Below are 14,804 nucleotides of genomic sequence, written 5' to 3'. Positions count from 1 at the left end.
GTGGCCGGATTGATTTTGTCTTCAGGGGTTCCGTGGTGGCCCAATTCCAGTGTGAGTCAGAAGTTTTCAGACTTTCTCCTTAGGTCTGGAATCTTCTAAGAATGATTTTGGCCTCAGGAACTTGGGTGTTGGACTGACCTGAGACCCTGGCTGTGGCTGTGCCACGCAGGGATGCAAAGGCTGATGGGGTGGGAATAAGCCCCAAGATTTCCCAGGGAGTGGATTGAGTAGCTGGGTTGTACTGGATGCAGAGGATCAGTGAGAGGCAAGGTAAGCCTCGGAGCCCCAGAAAGAGGCTGTCAGCCCCAGAAAGAGGCTGGCGGGTGTTGCAGGACCAGGGAAGTAGAGAGAGGTGAGGGTAGGGCTGGGTCCAGAGGCAGTACTCCTGGGGCCCAAGGAAGGCACCAAGCCGGTCCGGGTGAAAAGGGTCCGGAAGCAGCACTGGCTCTCCGGGTGTCTGGGGCCCCAAGACTAGGAATGGCACAGGGCCCAAGCTTGGAGTAGAGAACCGCGCAGAAGACAGAAGGGTGAGTGCAGCTGGGGGAGTCAAGGTGTGGAGGGCTGTGCGGTAGACTTACCCCAAGAGAAGCCTGAGGGCAGGAGAGCGGGCCAGGAGAATTAGGCAGTGGTGCAGGTCCGGGGAGCAGGGAGAGGTGAGGACGGGTCCAGGTCCTGCGGAAGCAGTGTTCCTGGAGCCCAAGGAAGGCACCAAGCTGGCCTGAGCGAAAAGGATCAGGAAGCAGCACCCGTTCCCCAGGTGTCTGGGGACCCAAGACCAGGAATGGCGCAGAGCCCAAACCAGGAGCAGAGAACATCGGGGGAGATGGAAGGGCGAATGAGGCCGGGGGAGTCAAGGCGCGGAGGGCTCCCTACTATGGAAGTTTTACAGCAGACAAATTCTGTATAGTACACCATTTTATTTTACAAGTTATACTTACTTGATATTTCATAACTCAAAAATATAGGAAATGATAATCCAGTAGTTTGATAAGTGATATGCTAGGTGTCAGTTTCCATGTGAATTTATTCTCAAATGGATGACTCATATTTTCCATTTTTATGCGTCTTGTACAGGGAAACTACAAAATGTAAATAAAATTCTTGTTAAAATTCTATCAATCCATGATAAAACTAAATAAAGATCCAAAACCTTCTACTTCTTATAGCTCAGTGATATGACTAGAAAAATATTCATATAGCAATGTAGGTAAATAAGAAAACATTTCCATTAGAAATGCTTTTTTAATAGTACAACACCCTTTCTCAATAAAATAACATACAGTTGAGCATTTTTTTTTTTATATTACTTTTAATCTGGAGTCTATTTTAGGGTCTTGGAAGTCCAGACAGACATCATTTTAATTGCTATGTTGTATATTTTCCAAAACCTATGATAGCAGCAGTACATAGGGAAGTACTTTTCTCAGTGGCAATACAAAATGATAATAAACATTTTACAGCTAATCACCATCATTTTACAAAGACATGTATGACTCTGAATATTTTCACCTTCCTTTTATTTATAGGAATTGGGAAGAGTGCCACTGGAGGACAGCATCATGAGCTGCTGGTGCTTTTAAATGGTTGTATGGATTTTTAATCATATAAGGTAAATGTTGAGTTATTTTAATTGTGTTTGTAGAATAAAAATAAGTACCATTTTATGTTTTAATACTTTGCATCCTTATGGTAAGAAAGAACATACTTTTCTTTGATTTCATTGTGCATTTAGGTAGTTCCTCCAATATGTGAGCACCAGTCTCTGAGCTTATAAGTATTTTCTGTTAAAATATTGTACATGTCGTATGTGATATTTCAAAATACTTACATTCTGTTCATACTTGATTAATGTGATTTATTTTTCCTTTAGGAAACATTTAGAAAATTCAAACATTATGTTTTGTGTGCATGTCCTCTGACCTCCATGGGTCTGAGGGCAACCAGTGGGAATCAGTTTTCTCCTCCCACCACATAGGTGCTGGGGATCAGCTGTCAGGCTTGGAAGCAAGTACGTTTACCAATACCCATGTGTTAGTACATTCCTTAGTCATCATCAGAGAAGGCTCTTTACACAGTAGATGGTGATTAACAGACCCACAACTGCTCAATATGCAAGGAATCAAGGATTATGGAATGCTCAATTTTAAATGGATCATCTGTATCACATCCCCTCCCAAGGCTCGGGGATCATGATTAAAGAGAGGATGGAAAGATTGTGAGAGCCAGCACTGGATGACTGCAGCAAAGCAGCATTTGCCAGGCACGGAGCACCACTGGCAAATGCACTCACCGCATCTGTAGCTGCATGCCCAAAACCAGAGGATAAAACAAAACCCCAGCATAGATTGGTGAGGGGCTCATGAATCCCACCCCTGGCTGAGAAGATAGGGCTTCTCAACTGATGGCTGCTGGGGGAGGGAAAGTGTATTTTCTTCACAGATACAGCCACTGGAAAGCCACTCTCGCTCCAGTTAGATAGTCACATCTACACATATACAGCAGTATTAATTGGACTCAGTGGGTTTTTAAAAAGCAGAACATATGAATTTAAGAGGGAAAAGTGTTGGGCGGAGGTACAGGGGAGAAATAGAGAGTCTTACATATGACTGTCATTAAGAAGTGCCTAAATGAAAAGAGAAAAAAGCAGGTTGACCATGGGCCCAGGGAGCAAGCCTATAAGCAGTGTTCCTCCAGGACCTATGTTTCAGCTTCTGCCTGCAGGTTCCTGCCCCGAGTTGCTGCATTGGCTTCCCTTCATCACGGACCATCCTTATGAACCAAATAAACTGTTTCCTCTCCAAGTTGGTTTTGATCAACTTTTTTATCACAGCAATTGAAGGCAAACTAGAACAGAAATTGGTACCAGAGAGTGGGCTAGTGCTTTGACAGACACGACCCAGTTGTTTTGGGGAGGATTGTAGAAGGTGTTGGAGCTGTGGACTGGAAAAGTCATTGAGTGTTTAGAGCTCAGTGACCTGTCCTATAGGAACTTGGAAAATAATGTTGAAAGAGGTCAGACAATGGAGACCTGGCTTGTAAAGTTTAAAGGGAAGCAAAGACTATCTGGACTGGGTGATAGGTTGAACTGAGAATCTGTGGTTTCTGGTTAGCTGGGGCTGAAAAATCAGCTGTGATGAAGAAATGATCAGAACCACTGAAGTATAACCTTTGCTTTACTGAAACAATGGATGCTGGTCAGCTGGGGCTGAAAAATTAGCTGTTTGTAAGAAGATACCAGCATTACTGAGGTGAAATCTTCTGAGAAGTATTTTCTCAAGGTCAGCACACAGAAGCTGTGTTCCAGAGGGGATCTGAAGCTCCATCTCAAGCTGGAAGCAGGACTTGTTAAGAGTCTCCTGCATGGTACTGGTTTTCAAGACATGAAGGGGTCTTGGAGAACACCTGAGGCTTGTCATCCTGAGTGGAGTGGCTGGAAAAGCCATCAGTGAAAGTGCAGACTCAGTGGCAGTTAAGACCCAGGATTGAAGAGGTCATGGAGAGAATCTGAGGCTTTGCACCCTCAGGGGCCAGAAGAGTCCACTGGTGAAGGTGCAGCCTCAGTTTCAGTGGAGACCCCATTATGTTGGAGATGCCAGGACCATGGGGTCACCACCAAGGGCAGCAGCAGGTGTGGAGTAGGACTCACCGAGTCTGCAAGACAAGCTGTGTGTGCTGTGGACGGCAGAGCCAGAGAAGTGAAGCCACCGAGGCCCGTTGGAGACCAGAACATCATGAGTGAATCCCAGATAGCCAGCCTGGAGATACTTTGCTGGACTTTTGTTTTGCTTAAGTGTGCCCAATTCTTCCCTTTTGAAATAAGACAATGCTTAACTTGTTTTGGATTTTACAAGAACCCATAGTTAAGAGACTCTTAAAAGACACTTTTAACTTTTAAAGTATTTGAATTTTTTTAAGAACTTTGGGACTTTAAAGGTTGTACTGACTGATTTTGTAATATTAACATCATATCTTGGGGATAAGAAAAGGAAAGGTTATTGTTTAATAGTGATGTGTTTGTGTGTCAGGTTGACAAGGGTCAGTTGTGCTGAATAGCTTTAGTTGTCAACTTGACACACTTGGGTTGAGGGATTTCCTCCATTGGACTGGCCTGTGGCCATGTCTGTGAGGCATTTTCTTAATTTTTGAGTGATGTAGGAGGGCCACGCCCACTGTGGGTGGTGCCACCCTTACGCAGGTTGTCCTGTATTGTATAGGAAAGCAGGCTGAACATGGGCCAGTGGAGCAGGCCAGCATGCAGCATTCCTCCATGGTCTGTGCTCCAAGTTCCTGGCCTGAATTCATGTGTTGGCTTCCTTTGATGATGGACTGTACTTGTAAGCCAAGTAAACCCTGAGTCTGAAGCAGGAGCTTTGTGAGTTCAGCATGATCTAAAACAGTGAGGACCTATTTCACAAAGCTGAAAATGTAAAAAGAAAAAGAAATGAAGCAAGAAATGTCTCATTTAACCTAAGTAATGGAAGATGTATGGTTTTAGGTTAAGAGATTAATGGTAGAAACCAAAAAATACAGCACTCATTGGAAATTGTCTACTGAAAGTTTTCAGGAAAAAGAATGTATATTTCTATCCTGCCTTACATGTCACAGATGAACCAATACATCAAGGAAGGGATGGCACATATGCAGATGGTCTGTACTGGTTCAAACGGTGATTACACATGTACATGCTTACCAGTATAGGGCTGTGTGCTAGTATTCAAACCCATATTCTCCATGCACAGAAATACATACTTAAACAAGAAAGAAAGAAAGAAAGAAAGAAAGAAAGAAAGAAAGAAAGAAAGAAAGAATCAATGTCCAGAAGTAAAGGGGGGGATTAAACTCAAAACACATTGAACTGGCTATATTTTAAATAAAAGCATCATTGATACAATTTAATTCTTGAATTTTTAAATCTTAAGCTGTACAGTGAGGTACACAGCTCACGTTTTACAGGGGTCTCCATTATGTAAAATGACGGGATAATAGACGAAGAATTGACAGTCCTGTGAAGAGAATTAGGAAAACTGCTAATTTGCGCTGCACAAAATTGTCTGCCATTTGCAGCTCTTCCAATCAAAAGGAATATTTAATGGCACTTAAAATATGATACGTTTGAAATGACTCACAGAGACTGTCTAATGTACCTTCTTTTTTGAATATTTTTTAGATTCTTCCTTCATGTTTTTATACTCGGCTTCAATAATTCTGGTAGATTAACCTATTTTTCTTGTTTGAACTTATGTGAAAGTCTAAACTTCTCTGAATTTGAAACCAAAGAATGGTGCCTGTTTTCAGATGTCCCTCATTAGCATGTAGTTACATGTCTTGATATGCTAAAAGCGAAACTCAAATTGTCATTTTATAGAATTATTAGAAGTTATTTTGAACATTAATATTTCATTTGCTTGTGAAGGGATGTCTTTAAAATATCAAATCAATATGAAAATCTATTCTGCATTGATAAATTCCATTTTAACAGAAGTATGTAACATAAAGACCCTGACTCCTCTGATTGCTAGTTCTAACACTCATTCCGCATCCTCAGGCTTTCCTCCTTAATACTGGCTCTTTCTCCTTTGCCCGCACAGTTACAACATTATCTGAAGCAAATTTTTACAACCATGAATGATTTTTCTATTCTTTCATTGCTGGTCTTTAAGGAAAACAAGAACTTTATTTCCTAAAAATCGTTGTTAGTGTTTTAAAAATGATCTTCTACATTAATTAAAAACCACCCAAAAGATTTTAACCAATAAATTTTTTGAGAACTAAAAATACGATCTTGGCAAAGATTTTCTGATTCAAATTTCAAAGGTAATTGTCACCCATGTGATAAAGACCAGTATGCTGTTAGAATTAGGAAGGCATTAGCATATGCAGAATTCTCAGAAAGAAGCTGATAAACAAGTATTCTGAAAGGACCAGTGTTCATTCTGAGCCCAGGCCAAAGTAGAAGACAGACCCAGATGCACCAAAAGTTCCCAGAGCAGACACAATAATGAAGTAACTTATCTTCACAATATTAAGTTAGGTTGTATTGATGCAAAACCAAAATTCTCACCTGAGAGGAGATAAGAAGTAGTTTTTTTCTGGAGTCAAATATGAGTGACCATGGCCTGGGAACACAGATTCAGGTTACCCCAAATTCCATTTTTGCTGGAAGCAGTTTCATGAAGTTTTTATAACAGAAAAAAGAAAAGTCGTAAACCAAGATACCTTTCAAATCCATTGGTGGAAACATTAAGTGGGTGGATATGCAAAAGGGAAATCTCAGCTACAGGCTCAGACTATCAGATGACACTCGGCATTTGGTTGGTCAAAGTCTTTCTTTGTTGAGTTAATACATTCATTTAGTCACAGGATCTTAGGTCTACAACAGAGGTTGCCAAGGAGTGGCTACTTACAGACCCAAGATAAATTGTAAATAGGTTTTGGATCTGCAACATTCCAAACTGTCCACAGCCATTAAAGTGCTAATCAGAGTTGGTCAGCCAGGCTGGAAGTTCAATCCAAGATGCAAGATATTTTTCTGTGAACTGTTCATTCACAATTGTTTTAAGAGCACGGCGTTCTAAAGTGTTAGAGATGGTGAAACTCTCCGGAAATATTTTAAGGTCATGTTAAAGGGAGGTTTAATTTAAGTAAGAAAAAAAATGAAAAGAAAAATCCTGTGTAAATGAGTCTCTCTGTGACAAGCAAGGTACTGCATATGAAAAGCTCTGTATACATGTGACATGAAGCACATACTGTAGGTGGTGGTGGTGGTGGTGTGTGTGTGTGTGAGATAGCATCTCACATGGACCCCAGGTAAGCCTTGAACAGCTCCTCCTGCATCAGCCTCCTGAGTGCTGGGATTACAAGCATGTGCCACCAATAGGGATGGTTCACATCTCAATGACCTGTTCTTCTTTCAAATCCTTTTATGTAGAGAAGTAGAATTTACATATGTCTTTATTTAATTTAATACCGAGTGATATTTTTTGATGTTCCATGCTTTCTTAATTTAAGTAAACCTTTACATAAAGAAATTTCATGTTAAAAAAAAAAAACAGTGGAGAGGTTATATTTTAATTGTATCAACTATTAGGATGTGCTTTAATTCATCTGTAAAGTAAGATGCAAATAAAATGACTGCAAGATTCCTTTCCACACCATTGAATTCATTGTTCTGTGATGGTCTGCCTAAATCGAAGTAGAATGCTTTATTGGTCACAATCTGAGGTCCAGGCCAGCCTGAGTCTCTGAAACAGAGCCATGATAGTACTGCTTAGTTGACGACGTGTTGGAAGCTCATGTAGTAACTACAGGAGGGAAGAAAGGATGAGTTAATATCAACAGCCCCAAGTACATGCTTAGACATTTCAGTGACTTGAGTTAGAGCCCAACAATTATTTAGTTACTTAGAACTTCAATTTACAGCTTAAGGTTAGTTTGTGAGTACCTTATTTTTTTAGTGATTTGGATTTATGGCTAAGATACACTCTTAATCAGATTTCTGTTCATATATCCATATATCAGGACCAATCATTTTATTCTGAAGATAGTGTTGGCAATGGTTTAGATATCCCTTTCTGTACTTCTCTGCATAGATGGGGTTGGGTGAGGGGGGCAGGTGTCCTGATTAGGCATCTCAGTTTTTCAGAGTTCCCAAAGCTATGCATGCTTAAAAACCTATAGTTATAGCTCTAATTAGGAGCAAACAACTAATATGTGAGCTATTTCTCATCCTAGGACACAAGGTCATCAAAATTTATTTCATCCAGTGGTGTTCACAGTGTAGTTCCAAAATACAATATTGAGAGAAAATTGTTTAAATCAAACAACTTCTTTTTATTCATCTATATAGCTAAAATTTTATCAATGGCTTAATAAGAATGTTAAAAGTCTTTGCGTTTCCTCTGGAGAAACACATTCACCGAAACACAGCTTGAATAAAAGCTGTTAATTTCTAGTGAATTCTCATAGATGCTAGAAAGTAATTCTCGAGTTTCCTATAGCAATGTGTGGTTTTCTTCATTTTTCATAGTGTTTCTCCATTATGGAGGTCTTAGAGCTTATTTTCCTCCAGTTTCTTTATATAAACAGGGCTTCTCTGGCAATTGATTGCCTTCAACTTATAATACTAATAGATCATTCACGTGCACTATGTATGGGGTTCTAGGAAGCACAGAAGCAATTCTGTTATGTAACAACTAAACTGTATCTCATTGCATTCATGGTAGTGGAGGCTAACTGCTCTGGAATCAGTCTGAGTGTGAATCCAGTTACCTTTAGTTAAATCAAAGATCTATTTGGTGAGGTTACCACATTGTTCTCTCCAGTCATTAATGGTACTAATGTGAAAAATAAATATGATAACCTTGGTATATTGACTTGCATTCTTGGTAAGAACTAACTGCTGTCAATATTAAAATAAGAAATTCCCATGAATTCTTCTAAAAATTCGAACACTAGTCTTGATTGTTTTTCATATTTTATTATTTTTATTTTGCGTATGTATGTATTGCCTGTGTAAGTAAGTGTACGCTTGATTTTTTTAAAGCACACGTTCAGCCTTTACTGTGTATGTTTTATGTTCACTCATTTGTCATAAGTATATGAAAATCCATATCAGGAACTGGAGAGATGGCTCAGCGGTTAAGAGCATTAACTGTTCTTGCAGAAGACCTGGGTTCAGTTCTCATTACTTACATGCCAGCTAACCACCATTCCAAGGGATCTGATGCCCTCTTCTGACCTCCTTGGGCATTGTACTACATAGGTGCACTTACATGCAGACAATACCCTCCTACACATAAAATAAAATAAATTAGTAAAAAAAAAAATGTTTAAATCTATGTTGTAGACCTTGCATCCTAAGTAGGTAGTATAGGGCATGGAATATATTCATGATAAAATACGTGAAAGGAAATATTCATATACAGTGAAAACTAAGTTGAAGTAAAGTAAGAAGGTGAGGTACTGAGGTGAATTGTCCTGTCAGGAAAGGCCTCACACAGATAATGTGTTTTAAGCTGTATCTTAAAGGATCAGGAGGTCAGTATCCACAGTATCCGTGCAGAAAGAACTTTCAAGGAAAAGGAAGACCTAGTGTCTGAGGACTAGACGTTCAATTTACAGCATAAAGTTAGATATTTTGTAAATACCGGCAGAAATACAGGGTGCTGTGAAATAGCCATCCTGAAAACTCAGGCATGTGGGCATGGCTCTAGTCAGTTCTCATCAAATTGACAGGCCAGGCCTTTACTACTTGCTCAAGCTCAATCATCTTTCCTTCTAACACATACTTGTTTTATCTTATGCCTAAATGGTACCAACCATGACTTAATCTCTCAGGCTAACCTCTATGACCTCTACTTTTCTTAAAAGCACTGAACTTAATTGAATTAAAATGTATTATTTGGGCTTCAATTAGAAATGGGTATAAGGTTTCTTAGGCTTTTAATGTATGCCTTCATCTGGGCCTATTTATCACAGTCCTCTGTATTGGCATTTAGACCTCAAAAGACTATTTAATAAGAACGTGGGACCGTCCCCCTTTGTCATTGCAGATAACTTCCTTAGGAGTAAGAAACAGAGCGATAGCATCTGAGGAAGGCATCCAGTTATCTCAGGGTCCCAGACCCCAAGCCTTAGCTAATTTCTAGTAGGCACAAACTAAATCTTTAGACTTACTGAGTTTGTTTCAAATTGTGTTCTACTCATTTCTCTCTTGTAACAAAAGCAGCTTGGTAAGCCATCAAAACACTTTTAGGAAGAAAGTAAAACACTATGATCTCTCACTATAAATATTTGATCACTTACTTCTACTTACCTAGTACCTTATAGTTCCTATCGATAGCTTTTTTATTCCTCATCAGTCATAACAAGGAGCTCAAATGCCTCAGGTTACACTTGGCATTTCAGGTTCAACCTCAAGTTAATTTCCTCATTGGTATTGGTCCATATCTGTGAACATCTCAAGCAGGACCCCTGTTTCACATCTCAGCAGTTATCTTCACCTCACTGTAGACAAAGAAAAGGAAGAAGATAAACTTTAAAACATAACTTTAAAGAATCTTTGCGTATTTTCCGTTATATACCCTCTGGTATATAATTATTTTCAGCCATCAATGTTTTGTTTAAAAAACTTAAAATGTTACTGACAACTATTCTGGAGACGTGAAAGAGAAAAGCACATTCCAGATTTTGGTCTGTATCTTCTTTGCCCAGTGCTCTGGTCATGGTAAGAGCTACCTGTGTTTGATTGGCCTTTCTGTACTGCAAGGCAGGCTGGATGGCTAGTCAAAATACACTTGCACCTTCACAGGCTGCAGCATGGTCTGTTTGTCACAGAAACAAGTTGGGATGAATTTAGATGACATTTTTTGATCTAACAGATATAATTCCTATCACCTTTCCCTTCCACTTACAGAGGGTAATGAAACAAACAAATCTCTTATGAAACCTCATACTTCTTGGCACACAAAATTTTGTTAATAATTTGTACTCTAGTTCTAGAAAAGCTCAATTTCCATAAGAAATTGAGGACCTTTTTGTCATTCAAAATATTGAAGATGCATCTTTGACTTAGAACTCTTTCTGTGAACTAGGCACTGTAACCATGTTATAATATTTATGTAATTACTCTCCATTGCAATGTTAAGAAGTCAGCATAATCATTGTTCCCATTTGGCAAGTAAGAAGATAAGGGCAGAGAGATTAAATGATTTCCTCAAAGTTACCATTTAGATGTGAAATGTGCCCCACAGTCTCCTGTGTGGAAAGCTTGAGCCCAGCTGTGGGAGCTAATTTGGAAGATGGTGAGACCTTTAGAAATTAGGTCCTATGGAGAAGAAACAAGTCTCTGTGAGCTTGTCTTTCAAATGCAAACTGTCATCTCCCTCATATTCCCTGGTTTCTGGCCAGAATGAGGTGAGCAGCTATGGTGCTTACCAAGGTGTATTTAGCAAGAAAAGTCAACAATGAAGAATATAAATGTCTTTTTTTCTCTTATGGTCCTGGGAATTGAACAGGGTCTTACCCATTAGGCAACTTTTATAGCACTGCACTACATCCCCAGACCCAAATATTTATTGAGAATCTGTGTACAACAGGGACAGGAAAGTAGTCATGGCAGATAAAAAACCTGGTCCTTTCTGTGCTGCCTTCAAAATCCCCTGCCATCTGAAAGGAGGAGGGGGAAGAACTTCAGAGACTCTCTGAAAGTTGATGAACATGGACTTTGTATGCTTGCATCAGGAAAACTTCAGAAAGTAATAAAAAGCTACCACTCCTTTCCACTGAATGCTGAATAATTTTGCTACCTTGGGTAAATTTTCCCCTCAGAAAGGCGATAAGTAAGATTAATCTCAGCAGGTTTCTGATAAACTTACTGCCTCAGGCCTCCCCCTGGATTCTGATTACATTTTGCTCTACCGTTGTACACCCGGCGTCCTTAGAATCTCTTTATCACTCTTAGTGTGTGCTCCACATGTAACTTACAAGAGCATTAACAGGGTTCAGCACCTAATTAATTCACCAATCAGCTGTCGGAGCCTGTGATCTTTCCCTAGTTCACTGTTGAGCTCCCTGTGGGAGAATCAGTATTCTGAAAGTGTCGTTTCCATTATGCTGTGTGGTGTTGGAGAAGAGAACTAAGTTATGCTGCTTGTTCATGGAAAACATGCCATTCTCTTGAGTGCCTTGATGACTTTGTTAAAAATATCGTCCCTCACCCCTCCTCCTTGTCCTCATGAACACTGTGCCTCTATGGAACAGCAAGGTTTTCACAGAGCCACAAATTCAAAGAACAGAAATCAGCATATGACAGTTTCATGCCCGCACATGTTCCCTTGAGATTTCTATTTCATCCTTATAAATGTTATGCCATTTGACTTCTGAAAAATAATAGAAGTATTTTAATCTATCTTCCCAGATTTGTTCCTATTTTAAGGCTTTTTTGTCTTAGGATGGAAATATTTTACATTTTAAACAAAAGTTCATGGCTATTATTTCATGGTTTTATGCATTATAATCAGATAAATGTGCTTTGAAGGATGCTATTGATGACAGACAGGGACATCTGGTCAGAGACAACAGGTATGAAACCTTATAAAACTGAGCTAATGAATACAGTACGGAGGCTGGCTGAATTGTGTGTGTGTGTGGTACGGGGAGGGGGTGTCACCTGCAGGAGAAGTGATTAGCAATGATTGTGAGGGACCAGGCTGCCTACAGAAATATAAAAAGCAAGGCTTTTATTCATGTGCAGAGCTGCATTGTTAGCCTGAAGTCTGATATTACAGGTTCTGGGTACAGTTTCAAAGTGAATTTTCTGAGCTTGTTTAAGTATCCTCCCCTGAAGAAGTGATCAACTCATCTCAGAAACAGTTATATCCCTTTTACAAATGCTCCCATTCTGTACCAACACCCTACCCTTCTGTAAACATGGGCTCTCCTGGCTGCTCAGGCATTGTATTGATAAGAATGGGAGAGGATAGATCCATGCTTTGAAGGGGTAACAGGTGAAGGACCAGGAGTTATTTAGCCCTCTGCTTTTTGGGGCAAGTTCTGACAGTCCCATCTTCTTTTCCACTTTATTCTGGGTGACATTTCAAAGGCACCCAGGCTTAATAATGCACTAGCTTTTGGGATTAATAAGGTTTGGGGGAGAGCGAGGAGAGAAAGAAAACAGAGCTTCTTTTAATTTGTAGCGTATCTGAATTAATGTTCCAGAAATGCAGCTGTCTTCTATCTCTGTAACAGTCCCTGACTGCCTCGTTTTTAGGGAGAAAAAAAATCATAGGAAGAAAAGAAATCATGCTTGTAGAATTGTAAACCCTATTTATTTGTTAATATCTCTTTTGGTAATTGTATGATCACATTTTTGTCTGAATAACAACCAACCTCAAACTTACATATTTAATGCAAGAAACGTTTTTTTTCCTCTTTGTCTCTTATAGGTCTATAGGTCAATGAGCACAAGTTTTAGTGATCCTGGGACTGGCTGTTTTTTGCTAAGCCTAGAGATAAGATTTGCGTAGGGCAAGACTGGCTAGTGAAGGATACACTCACTTATTCATAATATCCTTTCATAGGAACAGGAATGACTGGGCCACAGGTTTTTCATATAACCACATATAATATATAACCGGAGCCACATTCACATGGCAGATGAAGGAGTTTCAAGACAAAAGGCACAAAACCTTAAGGTTTCCCAAGCTATTCTGTTGGCCAGCAGATGTTACAAAGTCAGTCCAGACACACGAGATTGACAAATGGACTTCACTTCTTTATTTGGACTGTTGCAGGATAGCACAAGACAGGGAACAGTCTCAAAGAGGAGTGGGGAGTCAGAATGAGACATGGTGATAGGTTTGCAATCTAGAGCCTACAGGAGTCCTAAGCCAGACTTAATTTTGCAGTGTTGTCCATTCTGCTGCTTCTCCAGGCACACACCATTTTCTTCAAATTAGTAGGCAGCACAGCCTGGCATTAAAACAGTGACACCATCAAGTCCACATCCATTCAGTGTGTGTTATCTCTGACATTGCCTTTCTGATTATTTTTATTGAATATTGAGATATTAAAAAGAAAATATTTTCTTACCTGTTTGAGTGTGATGCCTGCATTTATGTAGGTGCAACTGTGTGTGCAATGTATACAGAAGCCAACAGATCCCCTGGAACTGGGCTTACAGATGGTTGTTAGCTGCCATGCAGGTGCTGGTAACTGACCCTGTGTCCTGTGCAGGAGCAGTCAGAGCTCTTAACCTCTGAGTCATATCTGCAGCCTCCCAAAATATTTTTTGAAAGTGTGATATGTGAATAACAGCAAAGAATTCACAGCAATGTTGTTCAGCATTCACTGTAAGGGTGTAAGTTAACATCTTCAACTATCTCATTCATTAATTCTGTGAGTCAATCCTTTCTTTTGAACTGTTACCGTTATTTACATTAGTGATTTTATTTGTCATTCTTTTACATTTCATTGTAGTGGGAAGGCATTTTTATCTATGTATATTTATTACGGGATATGTAAAATAATTATTTTAGCTTTCTATTAATGGACTTGCACAGCTTTTCTGACAGTCAGAATTTTATATTTTAACCAAGGCATTTAATCTTTTTACATTAAAAATGAGTCCTGGAAGAGCAATTAGTCAAAAAAAGAAGTGATAAATCATTTTATTTTTACTTTCTGTTTGTTTATAGTGACTACTGAATAGAGTTTACTTTGTTTGCCTGTAGAAGAAAAGGTGCACTGGTGATTTGTGGACAGATTTAAGAAACACACAGATGTTCAGCTCTCGTGCCTTGTCTCTAAGAGTCTTTATAACAATCTGAGGTATGGGATTGCTTGGGGTTTTATGCCCTTCAACGTTAGCCTTTCATTGTGATTCACGGCACTGAAACTTCTGCATGGTGCAATTCAGATGTTCTACGGATTTTTCTCTCACTTTGGGGAGCTTTTGTTTTTCCCCATGATGAGATCCAGTTATACACTTTGTTAGGAGTGCTTCAAAGGCAGTATTTCCATTGCATCATACAAACAGGTTTTGTTTGACTTTTCTCATTACTAGTGACACTGATTTTAATCATTATGTTAGGTCAGTGACTGCTAGATTTGATATGATACAATTATGTTAGGTCAGTGACTGCTAGATTTGATATCATACAATTAGTAATTTTTTTCTTTATAATTAACATTATGCCATTGAAATGCTTTTTTTTTTTTTTTTTTTTTTTTTTTTCTTTTTTTAAAATGGCTTCCTCTCCCCCAAGACATTGTCTATGAATCGCCAAGGCCAAAGAGACACATCT

General features: G+C 39.3%; 1 protein-coding gene across 1 annotated transcript in view; it reads left to right on the top strand.

The window, feature by feature from the left end:
* Lingo2 (leucine rich repeat and Ig domain containing 2) overlaps positions 1-14,804 on the top strand; it is a 1,098,444-nt gene that overhangs the window by 342,991 nt on the left and 740,649 nt on the right. The window contains exon 2 of the mRNA XM_008850519.2: positions 1,527-1,609. The gene's annotated coding sequence lies outside the window, so the exon portion shown is untranslated. The remainder of the gene's footprint in view (positions 1-1,526; positions 1,610-14,804) is intronic.

Source organism: Nannospalax galili, unplaced genomic scaffold (assembly GCF_000622305.1).
Source record: "Nannospalax galili isolate Female #2095 unplaced genomic scaffold, S.galili_v1.0 scaffold43, whole genome shotgun sequence".
NCBI lineage: Eukaryota > Metazoa > Chordata > Mammalia > Rodentia > Spalacidae > Nannospalax > Nannospalax galili.
Note: the sequence above shows the minus strand (reverse complement) of the source record. Positions and strands in the feature narration are given on the sequence as shown.